The sequence below is a fragment of the Alosa pseudoharengus genome, unplaced genomic scaffold (assembly GCF_046254945.1).
Source record: "Alosa pseudoharengus isolate Yale_2024_CS ecotype anadromous, Long Island Sound unplaced genomic scaffold, YU_APseudo_1.1 YU_APseudo_1.1_scf_24, whole genome shotgun sequence".
In the NCBI taxonomy this organism is placed as follows: Eukaryota; Metazoa; Chordata; class Actinopteri; order Clupeiformes; family Clupeidae; genus Alosa; species Alosa pseudoharengus.
Window position 1 is genome coordinate 20,960,456 of NW_027468689.1, and position 19,846 is coordinate 20,980,301.

The 19,846-nt window shown below is 41.3% G+C and overlaps 1 protein-coding gene across 2 annotated transcripts in view; it reads left to right on the top strand.

Moving 5' to 3' along the window:
• Positions 1–15,455: 15,455 nt before the first annotated feature.
• LOC143142502 (radixin) overlaps positions 15,456–19,846 on the top strand; it is a 55,164-nt gene continuing 50,773 nt past the window's right edge. Inside the window, exon 1 of one of the 2 annotated variants that reach the window (XM_076303426.1) lies at positions 15,456–15,508. The gene's annotated coding sequence lies outside the window, so the exon portion shown is untranslated. The other variant, XM_076303425.1, reaches the window with a different exon arrangement.

The following is a 19,846-nucleotide window of genomic DNA, read 5'->3' on the forward strand; positions in this document are numbered from 1 at the left end:
AACAGCAGCTGCCATGTCCTCTGTAGATTCAGCCCTCCTTTCATTCACTTCTTTGTTCACCTCAAACCTCTATAAGAACATCATCCGAAAACAGGTTTGTTTATCTGTGTTAGAGATTGGGCTGCTGTTGAAATACTGTTATAAATCTAATTCAATTCAATCAAATGAATTCTACAGAAGCATTCTATGGGTTCATCTATTACAACCCATCAGGCATAAGAATACTTCTATTAAGTCTGCATAAACAAAGTACTTAAGATATACTTATACTGCTCAATTGTGGTCAAACTATAAGAAAAGGGTAACACTTTACTTGACGGGTGAGTTCATAACACATTTATAGCAGCTGTCATAAACTGCACATAAAGCATTCATGACTGTTTCATGAGACATGACTCAACATTCATATCAAACCTGTCATGAATGTGGAAGACAGAACGTTGACAACTTGTCAAAATAAAAGTCCAACAATCGATCACGTCACATCTGAGTCAATGGGCTAGTCCAGTGGCAAAAATACAGAACATGGTCAAGCAAATATTTGACATAAAGGATATTAATTTAATCCTTCCAGCCTTTGTAAATATTTCATGAATATGTTATGAAGTCTACATCGAATGTCACTTTACTATAAAAGTTGTGAAGTATTCGTAATCACTGAGTTTAACATTGGGAGGTAAACTAACCTACATTCAGCTGACTCGTATTTGTGTAACCTGGAATGGTTGGACGTTCCCAGTATAGTCTGAGCGAATTAGCCTAGAAAAGGGTCAAAGGTGGAAGTAAATACAGCAAAAGCATATTTGGTATCATTTGAATCATAATTTTCTGTAGATTAAGAATTTGTGGTGCCTACAGCGCAGATTTGTACCGAAAAAAATATATAGGGCTTTGAATGGAGCATGGCACAATGATTTTTGGGCCAAAAACGTATGTTAGTACATCTTGATATTAGCTGATATCTCTTAAGCCAATTGAAAGATATACATCAAACTTGGTTTACTTACCCACTACAAGTTGTCAAAGAGCTGGCAAGACAATTTAGGTCTTGAGGTCAAAGGTCAAGGTTACAAGGGGTCACACAAATAACTCATATGCAGTATTTGGTTCATATCTCCAAAGCTGACTGATGGATCTTCATTAACTCTAGTACATTTATTGTCTATACAAGTTAGATGAACTTAGGGACTCAGGGCCATGGGGTCAAAGGTTAAGGTCAGTTTCATCCCCTGACATACAAGGTTATAGACGGTGGAGACATGCTAATCAACATGCCATGTTCAATTCAATTACTGTAAATATAGTGAACTTTTTTATGTTGCACAACATAGACTTGGTTGTTTTTGACATGGGGAGTCCCTATCTACAGCACAATGAGTTTATTACCCCTCCTTTGTATATAAGAATCAAGTATCTGATTGCAATTACTGTAGGCAAATGTGCTTAGCAGTTACATAAGTGAAATACTTCCACTAGCATAGTCATGACCTGACCAATATCTCTTTCAATATTGCCCATGCAGTCCTTTCCACAGTACAAGCAGTGCTACTTCCAGCTGTAAATTATAGCTTTCTCTGCTGTTGTGACTTTCCATAAGTTAGTATGACTGTTAACTGTGGCCCTTGATTTTTTTCCCTTCATGGACAAGGTGTTGTCCACTTTCTCCTGGCAATTTCTGTGACCCTGAAGACTAGCATTGTCTTCCAGTTTTGATGTTAGTAATGTGGCATGTCCGTTGTTATCTGTTCAGTTGAAGTTAGGGGTGGGCAAAAAATAATATCTAAACATTTTGGAAGATTTTGACGGTAGATATCAATAATATAATTAAATACGAATATGTTACAAGCCACCTTATAATTTCTTACAAAGCACATTAAGGGACACAAAGTATTAGGATAGCAGTTAATTTTCTAAATTTTGTTTCTGAAAGATGAGACTGTTGTAAGAAGCAATATTTTCCCCTGGGATGAATATCAGTATTTAGTTTTGCTCAGTACTGTCTTGATTCATTATTTTCCATTTCACTGCAATGGATGATGAGACTAACCTGACTCTCGTCAGATGAATTTCGTTCTGCCTAGCTCCACTAATCCATCTGGGATCGATCCATTGGAGTGTTGCTTCAGAAGGCTGGGCCTTATCAAAAATCCTTGCATACAGTATGATTGGATAAGCCACTTGTCCGTCCTCTATTAACATGCTACTTCAACCACTCACATTGAAGCCAACCCGTGACGCTGAGAACAGTCTCACAGTCACTTCTACGCTACGTCACATCTATGAAACTCCCGCCCTGCGTCCTGATTGGCTCTACCCTAAAATCTGGTACCGAAATCACTCTCAACGGAAGCGATCCCAGATACAAGGATACAAGGAAGTTTATTGTCACATGCATATAGTTACTGGAAGTAAGAAATGCAGTGAAATTATGTCTGGTGTCAGCCTATTTGTGCATTTATGGGGGGGGGGGGTAAAAAGTGCAGTAGAAGAGGGGTTTAGTAGATTAAGTGGCAAGGGCTGCATAAGAAGGTGGGGGAGGATTGGGATTGGGGGGGGGCACCAACAAGGTGCACCCAAGAGCAACAGGGACAAGGAAAAACTCCCTTACCAAGGAAGAAACCTTGGGCAGATCCACGGCTCAAGGGGCTAACCCAACTGCCAGGGGTCTTGGTGTGTGTGTTGGGGGGATGACAAGGGAGATGGGATAGTGTGCTGTGTATGTGGGGAGAGGGCAGTGTGCAATATGTGTGTTGGGGAAGCTTCCTCATGAGACAATGTGCTGTGTATTGGGGGGGGGGGGGGGGGGGGGGGCAGTGTGCTGTAAGTATGTTGGGGATGTGTGTTGGAGAAGATCCTGAAGACAATGTGCTGTGTATGTAGGGGGGGGGGGGGCAGTGTGCAGCAAGTATGTAGAGGAGGCTTACTGTAGCAAGCAGTGTGCTGTATGTATGTGAGGTGATGACAGTGATGATGTAAGTGTGTGTGTTTTTTGTGTGTGTGTGTTGGGGGTGGGGGGGGCAGAAAGGCTAGGCAATCAAGGACATGGGTAGATAGATGGAGGATGAAATCAAAAATAATAAATAAAAAGTTCTATGGAGATGTGCAAAAGTTGGAGAAAGTCAGATATGTGTGTGTGTGTGTGTGTGTGTTTTGACGTGTGATGAAATAAGACAATAAATAAAAGGTCTGTAGCATAGGGAGAGGGATGTAAAAGTGCTAAAAGTCATGTAGGTGTGTGTGTGTGGGGGGGGGGGGGGGGGGGGGGGTCATGAGTGCTGAGGAGTGAATGAGTGTAAAGTCAGTATAGTGTGAGTTCAGAGTTGGGAAATGTCTGAGAGTGCTGAGGAGTGAATGTGTGCAAAGTCAGTATAGTGTGAGTTCAGAGTTCGGATGGCCTGGGGATAAAAACTTCTCCTGAGTCTCTCAGTTCTGGCTTTGTGACTACATAGGCATCTTCTTGATTTCAGCGGTAGGAATAATCCATTGTTAGGATGAGAAGAGTCCTTCAGAATCTTATGAGCTCTTAGGAGTACTCTTCTGGAATAGATATCTTGTAGAGCAGGGAGTTGAGTTCTTATAGTACGTTCAGCTGAGCGCACTACTCTCTGCAGAGTACTACAATCTCTAACTGTGGAGTTCCCATACCAGGTGATGATGCTACCAATTAGAACACTCTCAACCGTTGAAGTGTAGAAGGCCTTCATGATGGATGTAGAAACTTTGAATTTCCTTAGCTGACGAAGGAAGTAGAGTCGTTGTCTGGACTTCTTCAGAACATATTGAGTGTTAACAGTCCATGTTAAGTCTTCAGTAATGTGGACACCAAGGTATTTAAAACTTGTGACTCTCTCTACAGGTTGCCCGCTGATCATTAGTGGGGTGTAACTGTAGTTCTACTGCTGCCTTCTGTAATCCACTACCATTTCCTTTTATTTTATTGACATTCAGTGTTAAGCTGTTAGATTGACACCACTGTGCCACCTCATCAACCTGATCCAAGTAGAGCTGTTCATTGTTTTTACTAATCAGGCCCAAGATCACTGTGTCATCTGCAAACTTGATGATGGAGGTAAGACTACTGTTGGCTTTGCAGTCATGTGTCATCCATAAGATGGATGTGAGTGGAGTAAACATTGGTCTAGTGTTATCCAATTGCGTGCAGTGAGATTTTCAAATGCATGCTTGGTGCCGCCCCTCGAGTTGGGCCATAACATTGTTCGTGGAGGGACCCTTAATCTTTCTAGATTACCAGGGTCTGGATTTTCCAGGCTAGAAAATGTCCACTTCCAAATCCAATTGTCCAATTAACAATTACCACTTGACTATTTAGTAATTTAGCACTCTGGAACAAGGCGTCCGAAGGAGACAATGTAGATAGAAGATTTTCCGAAGACTGTTGATCTTTATTCACCGTATTGCAATGATATTACAGCCCAACCAAAGTCCAGACCAACCATCAAAGCAATAGGGAGGAGATGTCATCAGCTGGGGCCCCCGACAAGATCTCCCCTACGGATGGCTATACTGTACACTATATTTTATACTCCTCAGCCCTTGAGAAGTGCCACCCTCTCACGCCATCTCCATCAACACCCTTCACCAATCAGTACCAAGCAGGGTCGCTTACATTGGTGGAAACCATCTTCCCATCATGCATAAAACTATATGCAAACCTATGTAATGCATAGGTGACATATGTAAAATAGTGTAGCCCTAAGTTTTTCTGTTTCCTTCCAGTTTAGTGAAATAAAGCCTTATCTTATTCTCTTCCTAGCTAGACAGGCCCTAACTCGTAAGGCACAGTGGCCTCCTCATCCCTGTCCTGTCCAGTCCTCACCAGCTTGATAACACCCCCTCTCCCTTAACCATGTAAGGAGGAGATCCTCTCATCCTGGTACCCCCAGTACTTTATGAAACCCATGATTACATCCCTTCAAATCCTGAAAACCCACCATAATACCTAGTAGAGTCCTAGGTAATATCAGTCCGCTGCTGCTGTTGCTTATATGCCTACAACCAACTTCAGGGAACAAAGTATAACTATTGCAATGCGATGCAAGGGTAGTTTTTATTTCTAACAGTATTCTATCAACATAGACATTTACATCAATTGTCTGGCGTTATAATTTAATTTGAAGGAAATAGCTGTAGATGACAATGTTTATCAGATGTTTGACAGAAATGGTTTGGATTTAATCTAAAACTCTGAACTGAAAGTTATTTTAAAACAGGTATTCACACAGATGTTTGCATTTTTAAAACAGCAAATTATTTAGATTTCCCCTGGTTTCAGAGAGGCTACTACTACAATACTAAAATAAGATGTGGAGGTTAAAACAACTGTTTTTATACAGAAAATAAAGTTTGTTTCGCTTTAATAAATGTCTTAATCTTTTTTAATGTCAATTCAGATAGTTGATTCTATGCCTCCTAAAGCCTCATGATATGCCAGCTATAGCCTCATGACCTTTAACCTCTACTTGTGACCCCATGATCTTTAATGCCTTATTAGTTAATTTAGGCTTAATTAACTGTGTTGGGTTTAATGAGGATCCTTCAATCTGCTTGAGAGGTATAAAACAAACATTGCATGTCAACTATGACCTCACGTGACCTTGACCTTTGACCCCAAGACATTAAACACCTACTAATTTCATCAAGAACTTATGGTGAGTAAGTACACCAAGTTTGGTAAAGATCCTTTTACCAGTATGGGAGATATCAGCTAATATCTATATGTGATAATATACGATTTTGGCCAAATAATCATTATACCATGGTCCATTCAAAGCTGTATATCTTTTTTCTGGTACAAATCTGCACTGTAGGCACCTGACATTCTTAATCTACATGAAATTACGGTTCGATTGATACCAAATATCCTTTTGCTGTATTTACTTCCACCTTCAACCCTATTTCGCTCAGACTAGTAGCAAAAGATGAGAAATCATCTGCAAAGGTTACATCATAAAACAAATACATTTTTATGAAACAAAAATTGGTAACACTTTACTTGACGGGTGAGTTCATAACACATTCATAGCAGCTGTCATAAACTGCACATAAAGCATTCATGACTGTTTCATGAGACATGACTCAACATTCATGCCAAACCTTTCATGAATGTGGAAGACAGAACGACAACAATTTGTCAAAATAAAAGTCCATCAATTGCAAAGCAGCATTGCCATTTTTGTAAATATTTCATGAATATCTTATGAAGTCTACATCGAATGTCACTTTACTATACAAGTTGTGAAGTATTTGTAATCACTGAGTCTAACACTGGGAGGTAAACTAGCCTACATTCAGCTGACTTGTATTTGTGTAGCCTGGACTGGTTGGACATTCCCAGTAGCAAAAGATGAGAAATTATCTGCAAAGGTTACATCATAAAACCGATACATTTTTATGAAACAAAAATTATTTGCTTGAGCATGTTCTGTCTTTTTGGCACTGGACTAGCCCATTGATTCAGATGTGACATGGTCAGGTAAGAGGGTTGGAACAAAAACGCCAATGCTGCTTTGCGACTTTGGACTTTTATTTTGACAAGTTCTCATCGTTCTGTCTTCCACATTCATGAAAGGTTTGGTATGAATGTTGAGTCATGTCTCATGAAACAGTCATGAATGCTTTATGTGCAGTTTATGACAGCTGCTATGAATGTGTTATGAACTTACCCATCAAGTAAAGTGTTACCCAAAAAGTATTTGCTTGTTCTGTCTTTTTGGCACTGGACTAGCCCATTGACTCAGATGTGACGTGATCGATTGTTGGACTTTTATGAAGTTTTAAGGTTTGGACCAGCATCACTGCTGCTAAGACGGCCTTCTACAATGACAAAATCAACAGCGCTACAGACACTCGAAAACTTTTTTCAACCTTCGAATCGCTACTCAACCCTCAGCTGCCTCCTCCTCCATCCAGCCTTACTGCAGATACCCTCGCCTCATTTTTTACAAACAAAGTGGCGGCAATCAGCAGTCAATTCTCTACATGCCCACTCAACGCATCTGACTCAGATACCACACTCCTACAACCTCTAGGGACTGCTGGATCATCTTTTTCAGCATTCTCGCCTCTCTCCGAGAATGAAGCATCTAGACTCCTGACATGCAGCCGTCCTACCACATGCTCGCTGGACCCTATACCTACGAGCCTACTTCAGTCCATCAGCCCGACCATCGCACCAGCTATCACACATGTGATCAATGCCTCGCTAACCTCCGGCACATTTCCAACAGCGTTCAAAATGGCCCGGGTAACACCGTTACTTAAGAAAGCTTCTCTCAACCCTGCTCAAATCGAGAACTACCGCCCTGTCTCACTCCTGCCTTTCCTATCCAAAGGCATTGAACGAGCAGTCTCCAAACAGGTCTCTGACTTCCTGTCACAGAACAACCTTCTGGATCCTATCAGTCTGGGTTCAAAAGCGGCCACTCTACCGAAACGGCTCTGCTGTCTGTAACAGAAGCCTTAAAAGAAGCCAGGGCGACCGCTCGGTCATCAGTACTCATTCTGCTTGACTTATCGGCTGCCTTTGACACGGTTAATCACCGCATCCTTCTCTCTATACTCGCTAACATGGGAATCTCTGGTTCTGCTCTCTCCTGGTTTGAATCCTACCTCACAGGACGCTCGTTTAACGTATCATGGCTTGGTCAGCTATCTGCACCTCACCATCTCACCACAGGGGTCCCCCAGGGCTCAGTACTGGGCCCCCTTCTCTTTGCTATCTACACCACCTCCTTGGGACAGATTATCCGTTCGCATGGCTTCTCATACCACTGCTATGCAGACGACACACAGCTCTATCTGTCCTTTCCACCTGATGACCCCTTGGTTTCAGCACGGATCTCGGATTGCCTCTCAGACATAGCTACATGGATGAAGGCACACCACCTCCAGCTAAACCTCTCAAAGACTGAACTGCTGGTCCTCCCAGCTAAACCTACCATACACCATGACATCAACATCAAATTTGACTCCCTGTCTGTTTCACCTACCAGGACTGCAAGAAATCTAGGAGTTGTTCTCGACAACCAACTAAACTTCCCAGATCATGTTGCCTCAGTCGTCCGGTCATGCCGTTTCACACTCTACAACATACGGAAAATCAGGACTTACTTAACTCAAGATGCTACCCAACTTCTGGTTCAGGCAATAGTCATCTCACGACTCGACTACTGCAACGCCCTCCTGACAGGTCTCCCAGCCTGCGCTGTGAAACCACTTCAGATGATCCAGAACGCGGCGGCGCCTGGTCTACAACCAACCCAAAAGGGCACATGTTACCCCGCTACTCATCCAGCTACATTGGCTACCTATGGCGGCCCGCATCAAATTCAAGGCTCTAACGCTTGCCTATAAGTAGTCTCCGGTTCTGCTCCCACCTACTTGAATGCCCTCATACAGACATACGCTACCTCCAGACCGCTGCGCTCCTCAGACGAACGACGTCTAGCTCTACCTCCGGTACGCTCAGGCCAATCCAAACTATTCTCATCGGTTGTTCCTCGTTGGTGGAACACACTGCCAGTTCCTACAAGGGCAGGGACATCCCTCTCCATTTTCAAAAAACTCCTGAAGACCCAGCTCTTTAGAGAACATCTCCTCTCTTAGCAACACTTACAACAAGTCTTGCTGATCCTAGCACTCACCAGCTGTCTTAAACTGACACGTAACTGTTAAAAATAGCACTCACTGATGCACTTATTCTTACTGTACTCTAATGTTTTTTAAATTGTCCTAAATTTGTTGAGAATTGCTCTAAAACTTAAACTGTTTACCATGTTGTTAGTCGCTTTGGCTAAAAATGCGTCAGCCAAATGTAATGTAATGTAATGTAATGTAATGTTGAGTCATGTCTAATGAAACAATCAGGAATGCTTTATGTGCAGTTTATGACAGCTGCTATGAATGTGTTATGAACTCACCCGTCAAGTGTTACCATGAGGTTGCTGCTTCGTGTCCCTAGGTGGCATATTGCCAACCAATTATTTGTGTCCACTAGAGTGCCTACCTGGGAGGCACTCTTAAGACAATTGATGTTTAGCTTTATGTGTCGCCTTGACAAGTCAGAGAACCAAATAATTGAAGCCCTAGTCAGCCTTCTGAAAAGCCGTTATAGATTCACTTCTAGGTTAAGAAGGCATTGGTGCAATTGTCTGTATGTCCTATCGGCTAATATGTGATTTCCTATGTCTTTTGTATTTCCTTTTATACTATTTATTATGTATGTGTATGATATGGACCAAAATACTTAAGTTAATGAAACAAGCTTTTAAATACAATAAAAAAGAAAATACTCTCTCTCTCTCTCTCTCTCTAGGCATCAGACAAGGAGCTGCAGTGGGTGATCCGGACAACTGTTATTGTAGCTGGTGTGTTGGGCACAGCGCTGACTTTCATTGAAAACAGCATTGTGTTCTTTTGGATCATAGGTTCAGACATGGCCTACTGTGTCATCCTTCCCCAGTTCATTTGTGTCCTATTCTGTGATATCGCTAATAGTTATGGGGCGGTTTTTGGGTTTGTCTTTAGCCTGCTGTTGAGGTTGTTGAGTGGGGAGCCCCTGATCGGCCTCCTGCCAGTTATCTACTTTCCGGGAGGTGAAATAATTGATGATGTGTACGTCCAGGCAGTCCCTGTCCGAACAATAGTTGCCCTCTTCACGCTTCTCTGCATTCTATTGTTCTCTTACATCTTTGCCTGGCTCTTTCGCCGTGGGATACTGCCCAAAAGGTGGGATGTATTTGGTGTCACCAAGGTCACAATTTCTACATTGGACAACCAAAATAGTGTACCAACATCATTAAGTACTGCTGATAGAGAGAGTTTAATGATGTCATCAGATTTCAACAAGAGTTAAATGAAAACAGAATGAAATGCAAAGCTGTAGAGTTCAACCAAGTTCAGTTGAATCAAGAAAATATTGACCTGTTGACTGATGTATGGACAATACATTATCCCTTTGGCCTACTACTTAGGACTATTGTATGAGTTCTTCCTCTTCCTTATAAGAACTTTAGGCTATAGTAAAGTAAACAGCCTAAATATGTAATGTTATTTTTTTGTTCAAATAAAGCTGTGTACCAGGATGGGCAAAGATACATCAAAATGTATTTGGAAATGAAATGTATTTTGTATTTTTAAAAGCACAAAATGCTTACTGCCAATACAAAACAACAGAAAAAAGGCGCACCTCACTACTCACCATCCTGTCTGATCATTCCCTGTCAACATTCTGATTTTGGATATTATACTACACTGACACACATGATAGCACACCTGTCTTGGTTGTGGCATGCTTCCTCCTGACAATATTCTCATTGTGCTCCAGGATGGCAAGGTGACATCTCTCCCTCATTCCCTAGAATGAGAATGCCTGGCGTTTGGGGAGGTATTTCAGAAGTGCACTGTGAAAGTCTTCCAGCGTCCCTGTGTGCAATTAAAAAGAGAAAGGGAGAAGGAATATAACGTATTAAAACATGATCATTTGGATTTGGAAAAATAATCAAGTGTACAAGGGCAACTGTTCTCACCACCAGTATGTTTGGATATCTTTTCTATGTCTCTTAGAAGCCTTCTGTCAAGGACCAGCGATGACAGGTCTTGAAATGCCAGAGAATCCTTCGTCATCCACATGCGCTTCTTTTGCTCCTGCTACAAAATGAAGAAGAAACATTGCAAGAAAGTTAATGTGTTTACACTAGGCTATGTGTATAAACTAGGCTACATCAACACGGCACAGCAGCAGTCAACATTCGGGGGGACAAATATCCCATATACATGAACAGATGGAGTGATATGTTAATATACGTATGTTTAATTAGGAATAGGCTATTGTCAAAGTTTTTTTCCGTCATCAACTTCCTGAATTGGGGCACATGAAACTTGGTGGGCATATAGCCCCACTAAATGTTTGCGGAAAACTTTCGCTTGGTCCCCGGGGGCCACAACACAACAGCCCACCCCACCTCACCCCAAAACCATACAGTGGCACCCAAAATGACGAAATAAATGAATTTAGGTGTACATTTAGTGACTGTACACCCATCGGCCTGTAGATGGTGGTGTTGAGCAAAGGATTGCCGGTACAGGATGATGATGTTAAAATGTACTTCATTTTAACAAGGCTCACACACTCACACTTTCTCTCTCTCACACACACACACATATATACAAACACACAAATAAACACACATTCGCACACACTATCACGCATGCACACATAAATACACATACACAACTACACACACAGACACATGTGCACACACACACCAACATATCCAGACAATGACACACACATGCACGTAGTGTACGCAGGCACACACACACACAAACATGCACGCACAAACACTCTCACAAGCGAACACAGACACACACACACAAGCACACGTATACAGTACACAAAAGCAAACACACACATGCACACTCATTTACATACACAACAGATTGCAAGAGTAGGGGACGGAGTGGAGACAAATTGACAAGCGTGATTTATTTTTGTGGAAAGAATGTGTAGGACTGAACGACGGTCATGTTTTTTACCGCTGTACGATACATCTAGTTTTTACAATAATAGTAGGCTAGCCTCTGTTCTTCCCCTTTTTATGTTGTTCTATCTCATGACATTGCATAACTAATTGTTATAAGAAAATAAGTCCAGATATAATGGCCAAATGCTGTTAAAAAAGTGCAACTATTTGTCCAAGATGCCTTGAGTTGTTAAGATAGTGGATAAAATAGGGAAACAATTTCCTAGTGAAGGTATAGAAAGGTACACAAACGTATACTTCCACATTTTACTCAGAATAAAATATGAGTCATACCATTCATACCTCATTGCTATCTGAGAGAATACCCCTTCTAAAGTTCAGGAAAACACCACGACAGCCTCCTCAGAATAGGCTATTTCCATTGGAAATAAGGTTCAAAAAAGTCAATATGACCATGACCAGGACACAATTGTGGCTGCAATGTAGATACAAAGTAATCACTGTTATCCAGATATAATGGCCAAACTTGACCAAAATGTTTTTGTTTTTTTTACAAACTTGGACTTGCCATTTTGGGTTGTTTGGCCAGATTACCATGGTTCAATGTGATTATTTAAGTAAGGGATTATGTATTGTCCGCTGTCATTATTGGAAAATAAATCCCGACAGGGCGAACAGGGGGTCCTACTTTGTCTTGAAGGCACTTAATGTTTGATGTTATGCTATGGTGTTTGTTTGTGTAAAATACTGTGTAATGCTTTGTTACAAACTGGCATTGCTATATCTTGTATCAATAGCTAACAAACGGTAGCATATTGTTCTCACAAATTGTTGACAACTGGAACGCAACCAACTCAGGTTTTTACATGGATATGACGTCTCTCTGAGCTCCAAGTTGCTTTATGAGACAAGACTGGACTGAAGCTGGAAGATTGATTACTACATCTTCTAATAATGTGACATGAGCCTGCTCAAACTACACAAAAATTGGACCAGATTCAAATGTTTGTCGGATCCGACTGATTCAGGGCTGAAATCAGGTCAAAATAGCAGTGTCTGCTTGGTATAAGTAAGCACCAATTAGAGGCTCCATGCATCATCTTGAGCTTTTATGATGTCATCACGTAGGCATGCATCATTAAAATACAAAACTATGGTTATGGTTATGGATTTGGCAGACCCCTTACCAATAGTATTTTGGTACAAAATGCAAAGCCATTTTCTTCAACCTAATAAAATACAAGTTACAAAATACTATTTTGTATAGCCTATAAGACGATGCTATATTGTTGTTCGCTTTGACATTTTCTTCCATTTCATACAAAAACATAAGATAAGAAGAATGCCGTTATACTGCACTTTTTTTGTTCAAGAATAATGGAGTACAATGCAGTTCCATGTCCAAAATACTGCATTTCTGCATATAAACTGCAATAAATTCCTCAAAAACGTTTTGACGCTTGAAAGCTACAGTTATTTTTCCTAATGTACAGCACTAGGTGGCGACATATACTTTCAATTGGTAGCCTACAGCCGAGGGCCTTAATAGTCCTTGAGCCAGATCCCCTAATTTCGGTCCATCGATACAATTCGAGGAGAATAAGTCTCATAGTTATTAGAATTAGATTTAAGCATTGCATTTGGGATTAAAATAATAGTTAGATATTTCCACAAAGCTTTGTCAGCTGATTATTTATTAATAATAATAATAATAATAATAATAATATATGCTTCATTTGTATAGCACCTTTCATACACAGAATGCAGCTCAAAGTGCTGTACATTTGGAGCATGTAACACAATAATAGAGAAGAGTCAGTCATTATCAGTCATTCCTCTTCGTTGCTGTGGCCGTTTATGATCCAATCAGCAACATAACCAATCAGCAACATTGGCTGATTTACACTAAAACAATATTTTTTGTGCATTGGAACTTTTCTGAAATGTTATGTATAAGTATGTCAATTAGGCCTATATTATCTACTACAATATGCAATAATTACCATACATTTCAAGAAACCATAACACTGGATAAGTCAGGTTCAAACTTATTGTTTTTGTTTTTCATTTTGGACATATTAGAGTGAAATGCTATTATAGTGGGTATTTTAAATATAGGAATTTTGAATCTGATCAAAAAACTGCCAATAGCCATTGGCAACATAGGCTATATGCAGGAGTTTTTAGAGGAGATTGTTCATATGATTTGTAACTTATAGGATGGAAAGTATGTAATAAAGTTCTGGAACACATTTAACATGGATTTTCAGTAAATTTAAATTTCTCAAAAATACAGAATTTCAGGAATAACATTTCACTCTTATATGTCAAAATGGAAAACAAAAATAATATTTTTGGACTTGGCCATCACAGACTACAAAACTATTAACTTAATTCCCCTTATCACCAACACCTCCTTCCTGATGAGTTGAACCACTTCTATGGCCACTGTGGCAGGGACAACAAGGCGGTGGCCATCAAGGCTGTGGTCTCTGCAGAACACCAGCCCCTCACACTCTTCCAAACCGATCTGGGAACTGAGCCGGACTATGCACCTAAGGCTGCTGGTCCTGATGGCATCCCTGGACGCGTCCTCAGGGCCTGTGCTGTGCAGCTGACTGAGGTTTGGACTGACATATTTAACCTGTCATTGGCCCAGGCAGCTGTCCCCGCATGCTTTAAAACCACCTCCATTGTGTCGGTGCCAAAACACTCCACTACCCTGGAAATCCAGAGTTCCTGCGAGAGCACAATGGAATTGTCTCTGCGAGACACTCTGGCAAAGAGCAATGATGCACGTTACTTTTACCCCAACATTCAGGGGAACCAGCTAAACTGATGAAGACAGCGCTGAAACGTTGGAGGACAGTACACATTGGTCGTAGTGTTATCCGATTGCGTCGAAGTCCGAAATCATTCAGACTAGTAAACATGGTCTAGTGTTATCCAATTGCGTGCAGTGAGATTTTTAAATGCATGCTTGTTGCCGCCCCTCGAGTTGGGCCATTACATTGTTTTTTGCCAGACCCTTAATCTTTCTAGATTATCAGGGTCTGGATTTTTCAGGCTAACACTCCACTGCAATGAGCCTTAATGACTTCCGTCCAGTTGCACTCATCCCCATCTTCATGCTTCAAGAGGCTGGTCCTGGCCCACCTCAAGACCTGCTTACCACCCTCACTGGGCCCCTTCCAATTTCTCACAGTCAGAACAGGTAAGGAGGATACCATCATACAACACTCCGCCCTGTCCCACCTTGACAATAGTGAGAATGCTGTTCATTGACTTCAGCAGCATTCAACACCATCATCCCCTCCAAACTGATCACCAAACTCAGTGAACTGGGCATCAATATCTCCTTCTGGATTCTGGACTTCCTAACCAGTAGACGAGGTCTGTTAGGTTAGATAACCACACCTCCTTACCCTCACCCTGAACACCGGTGTACCACAGGGCTATGTGCTGAGCCCTCTCCTTTACTCCATTGTCAAGTTTGCAGACGACAGGTGATGGGTCTTATCAGCAACAATGAGACGGTCTACAGGGAAGTCCAGCACATAACGTGGTGCACCGACAACAACACGGCTCCTAACACCAAGAAGACCAAAGAGCTCATTGTGGACTTCAGGAAGTTAAAAGCTAGCACACACCCCCATCCTGATGTTTTAGTAGATGACCAAACTTATTTCTTCGTCATGAACTAGGCTACCATGAACCACTGAGGGTATTGTCAGTCTAAATTGATTCGAGTTCATAGGCCTACACCTCACATGAATCATGATAGCCAGCATAAGCAAACATTCAATGTGTAGACTAGAGGTTATTTATTTATTTATTTATTTATTGTACTTAATTCGTCAACTTAATCATTATATTATCACAGTGGGGCGCGCTCATACCCCCTTCTCATCAATCAATTGAACCACGCCTCATTTTGACTCCCATGACGACGGCCATATTGGTTGCCTCACAAGCCGTCCTTGCCGTGGATACTATCAAGTTAGGTGAGGTCTTCTTCAGTTTGGTCCTTGCCGTTATTTCAGCGTGGAGGCGTACGACAGTGGTCGTTTTAAAACTATTGTAGCCTACTGAATGTTTATTTGTCCTGAATAAAAAAGATACTTAAATGACAGAGTGGACCTAGGGAATTTATTATCTGTTAGAACAAGCAGTCCTTCCAACAAGGTGAGTTTTATCTTTCAAGTGGCTTCTCAGGGTTTGGATGTTAGGCACTTAACGTTACCTAACGGTATTATTTACGATAACGTTAGCGGGTTTTCAGTCCGTTTGTATTTAGTCCTTATAGCTATTGCCCTTTATACAGTAACGTTGGTGTAGATGCCTTTTTAATCTCATGGTTGAATAACGAAATCGTATTAACAGCCAGGTTAGAACTAGCCTAGAAGCTACTGGAGCTAGCGGCAACGTAACGTTTCTTTCCAACAAGCGGGACTTGAATGCGCGGTAGCGTCAGGTTTGCAATGAAAAAAAATAATAATAGCGGCAGCAGGCTAATTTGTGGTTCATCAAAACTCTTGTTTTATTTTTGGATCCAATGTGAACTTTATTGCCAGAAGTTATAATCAGGATTTGTTAGTACATATGGAAATGTGCACTAGGTCAGTGAATTTACAAGAGTACAAAAGAAGCTAACTGTTTAGCATAGATACGGTGCGTCAAGATAAAGTTTGCGGAATTCCATGTGGCTAGTTTCACCAACGTTTACAGTCGTAGCTATGCAGTTAGCGTGCTAGCTCGTGTTGATATGTAACGTGGAATATTTAACTTAGCTTGTTTAAACACGTATCCAAAGTTAACTGAAATGTTAATAGGAGCTCGATATTGCACCTCAATGTTAATCGATTGTTATACGTTATGGAGACGCGACATATAACGTTAATAGATCATCCTGCACAGTTACAGTTGGTGTCTTACTCTGGGCCTTGAGGGAAATGAATGGTTAATATGATATGTGATAGTAAGCATAGCAACATGGCCTTGTGTAGCTAACGTTACTCTGACGTCGGCTCCTGCGGCAACACACGTTAACGTTACTCTATTCAGCTCACGTTAACATTCTCCAATTGAAGATATGATAAATTACATAATGAGCGAAATGTATTGCTCATTTCAACGATGGTGCAAAAGCAATCCATATTGGGTGCGTGGACGTAGAGGCTATTTTAGTCCGAGAGAGCTTTGCAACGCTACATTGCTTTCACGACCTGATGTGGGACGGGTCACTGCTACGAAGCAGAGACATGGTGATTTTAACGTTGCTGAAGTTGTTTCTTATATTTTTAGATTGTGGGAAATCATATTAATGGGTTAAAGATTGTAACACTAGGCATAGGCATAACTTGGTACCATGCCACGCGACCAGTCGTATAAATGCAGAATAGAAACCTGTCAACCAATGTTGATGTTGTGTTAATGGATGCTACACAACTTCATGGTGTGCTGATAGCTACACTGTTGACTCATGTGCGTGTGTATCGTAAACTGTAATGCTGCAGTATCTTTGATGATCGCCCATCGCTCGCTGTTTATTGTTTAGTATAGATCCGTACTAGGAGGAAACGAGATGATCAAAAGGCCAGCCGCTTGGACAAACTACTAATCCATTACATACGTTACAAAATCTTCATCTTTCAAAATAGATATACGAACTGTTTTTCTTTTTGACAAAACCATTGAATGAGAAGATTTATTGATGTGTCTTAACACATTTGTGACATTGAAGTAGTCAGTAGATCTAATGTCCTGGTCATGCATTTCACATTGTCATGTGCTCTCTACTTAGGACAAACTATATTTGCACTGATGAACTAAAAGCTTTACTCGCAAAAACGTGAAAGGCAGGTGTCAATTCCGTTTTCAGGAAGCACAGTTCAACCTGCACTAGTACTTACCATATGGTCTTGAGTAATTTGTGTGCAGTAAAGTATGAAATCAGAAGGTGAAGGGAAACTGCTGATTGGCCTGATTGATTGGCTGTTTCCATAAGGGGCAGGCGCATGAAGGGACTGTACCAGAGACTTTCTGATGAGGAGACACAGCACCGAAATGGATGCCCAACGAGTGCCCAAAAAGCGTTGCCATATGGCCGCCGAGTGGAGGGACTTGCCTAAAAGGACTTTGACTGTACCATGTATTTTTTTTAAGAGTCATGTTACAGTTGTCCACTGAAGCATGATGAGCATGCCAGTTCTCTTTAAATTCATGGTTCTTCCCAAGCAGTATCAGGATGCAGGACCAGGAACACTTCTGGCATGTTTAATCCCCATTCTCTCCAAGACTCAATCTTGAGTTATGACTGTTGTCCATAAGTAGCTGGAGTTGTTGATGTTTTAAGCACTGTGCATTAATTAACTCTGATTGTATGCCAAGTTAACAAGTATTTATCCTGGTGTACGCATATGTACGCTAATTGAGCAGTCCTTGCCCTGTTCCACCACATCGTTATGAATCTTTGATAATTGCTCACAAAAAAATCATCTTACTTTTTTTTTTTTTTAAATATATTTTTTGGGCTTTATGCCTTTAATGATAGGACAGTGGAGACTGACAGGAAGCGAATGGGAGAGAGAGCAGGGGTGGGATCCGGAAAGGACCACGGGGCAGGAATCGAACCCGGGTCGCCGGCGTACGGTGCAGGTGCCCCAGCCAGTTGCGCCACAGCTGGGGCCAAAAATCATCTTACTTTTAAGGATTAAATTTGGGCTGCACAAATATTCAATCTTCAATCTAATAACAGTACAAATAATCATGCGGCTTGCAACTCTGAGTTAGAGCTTAGATCGGGCCCAAAAAATCAAGCCCGACCCTACCCGAGCCCATGCATATTGTGCCCGAGCCCGACCCGGCCCGACACGTTAACTGTAATTATGAGCCCGAGCCCGATTTAAACCCGACATTTTTTAAATACGTGGGCCATTATAACTGACGTTCTCAACTAATTCCGAGCTGTTTGAGCTACAGAAATCCGTTTAGAGGACATTGAGAGGACAAAAGAGGACATTGAAGGCTGGCTATCATTATTTCTGCCATGGCAAGCCTGCTTCATGTTCATCTTAAAGTATTTTTGCTGTCATAGGTGAACATCGTGCGCACTTAATGCACGCAACAAAGCATACCTGACAAATGCATACCTCTGACTTTTCTCCAAACTTCCTCGAAGTTATTTCTCCTGTTTTCATTTTTTTTCTTTACATCTTCAAGCTTCACGTTGCACTTAAGCTACACAATACAGCACAGCAGGCCCGGTGTGATGTGTGCGAGTGGAGAAGCTGCGCATGACACTTGTTGCGCAGATGACATTACAATTGACGTTTTGTAACTCTGAGCCTAAGGTATTTAACTTTGTATACACTTGTTACTTAGGCCTACTTTGATAAATATAAAATATTTCTGAGTCTGACTATGGCATAGCTTTAGCTCCCCACCCAAGTAGGCTAATGATTAGAAAGAAAAAAAAAGCAAGCTTGATCAAGGACCCGGCCCGAGGATAGTGGCTGGAAATATCGGCCCGACCCGGCCCGCGGGTCGGGTCAAGTTCGGGCTCGGGCAGAGAATCTAAACTCTACTCTGAGTCGGCCCCAATGGTTAAGCTTGTCACATCTGATTTTTATATTCATGTCATCCTTGTGTGAAAGACAGTGAAGCTCACTTAGCAGGAGTGCTGTGCTTCTCATGCACTAGGCATGCTCACCAATCAGAAGTCAAAACGAAATTTGGAATATTGATCTCAACTGAAGTTTGACTTCAAAAATGATATCGCAAATCAAATAGCAATGGTTACATCTCTTACAATTAGATTTTTTTTTTCCGGATAATTGTGCAGCCCTAGATTATTACACCTTGTAAACAATATTGAATTTGTTGATGTTTGGTGGTCAAGGTTTGACGTTGGTTGGTAGGATATGAGCCTCCTCTAAAGATCATTAGCATCAGAGCTCGAAATTAACTTTTTTTTCTCAGTGTCCCGCAGCTGTCCCGAATTCTATTTGCCACTGTCCCGGACTTAACCACCAGTGTCCCAAATTCAAGTTCTTGTTTTTTCCCATTCTACATAATCAACAGCATAATAATCAGTAACTTGCATCACTTAATTAACTCCTTCTGGTCCACCATGCAAGTTCTGAAGACTTAATTTATTAAACACCATTTTATTAACATCTGCTGTTTCACACAACACTCATTTTCAGAGATTGCACTTTTGGCTCTTTTTTGAGGTTGCACTAGACGTTCTCATTGTCCGTCGTTTTGACAGACAGGGTTGTAAAACATTCCGTCAATAATCTATTTTCACGTGTCTAATTTCAATGTCAGTTTCGTGTGAT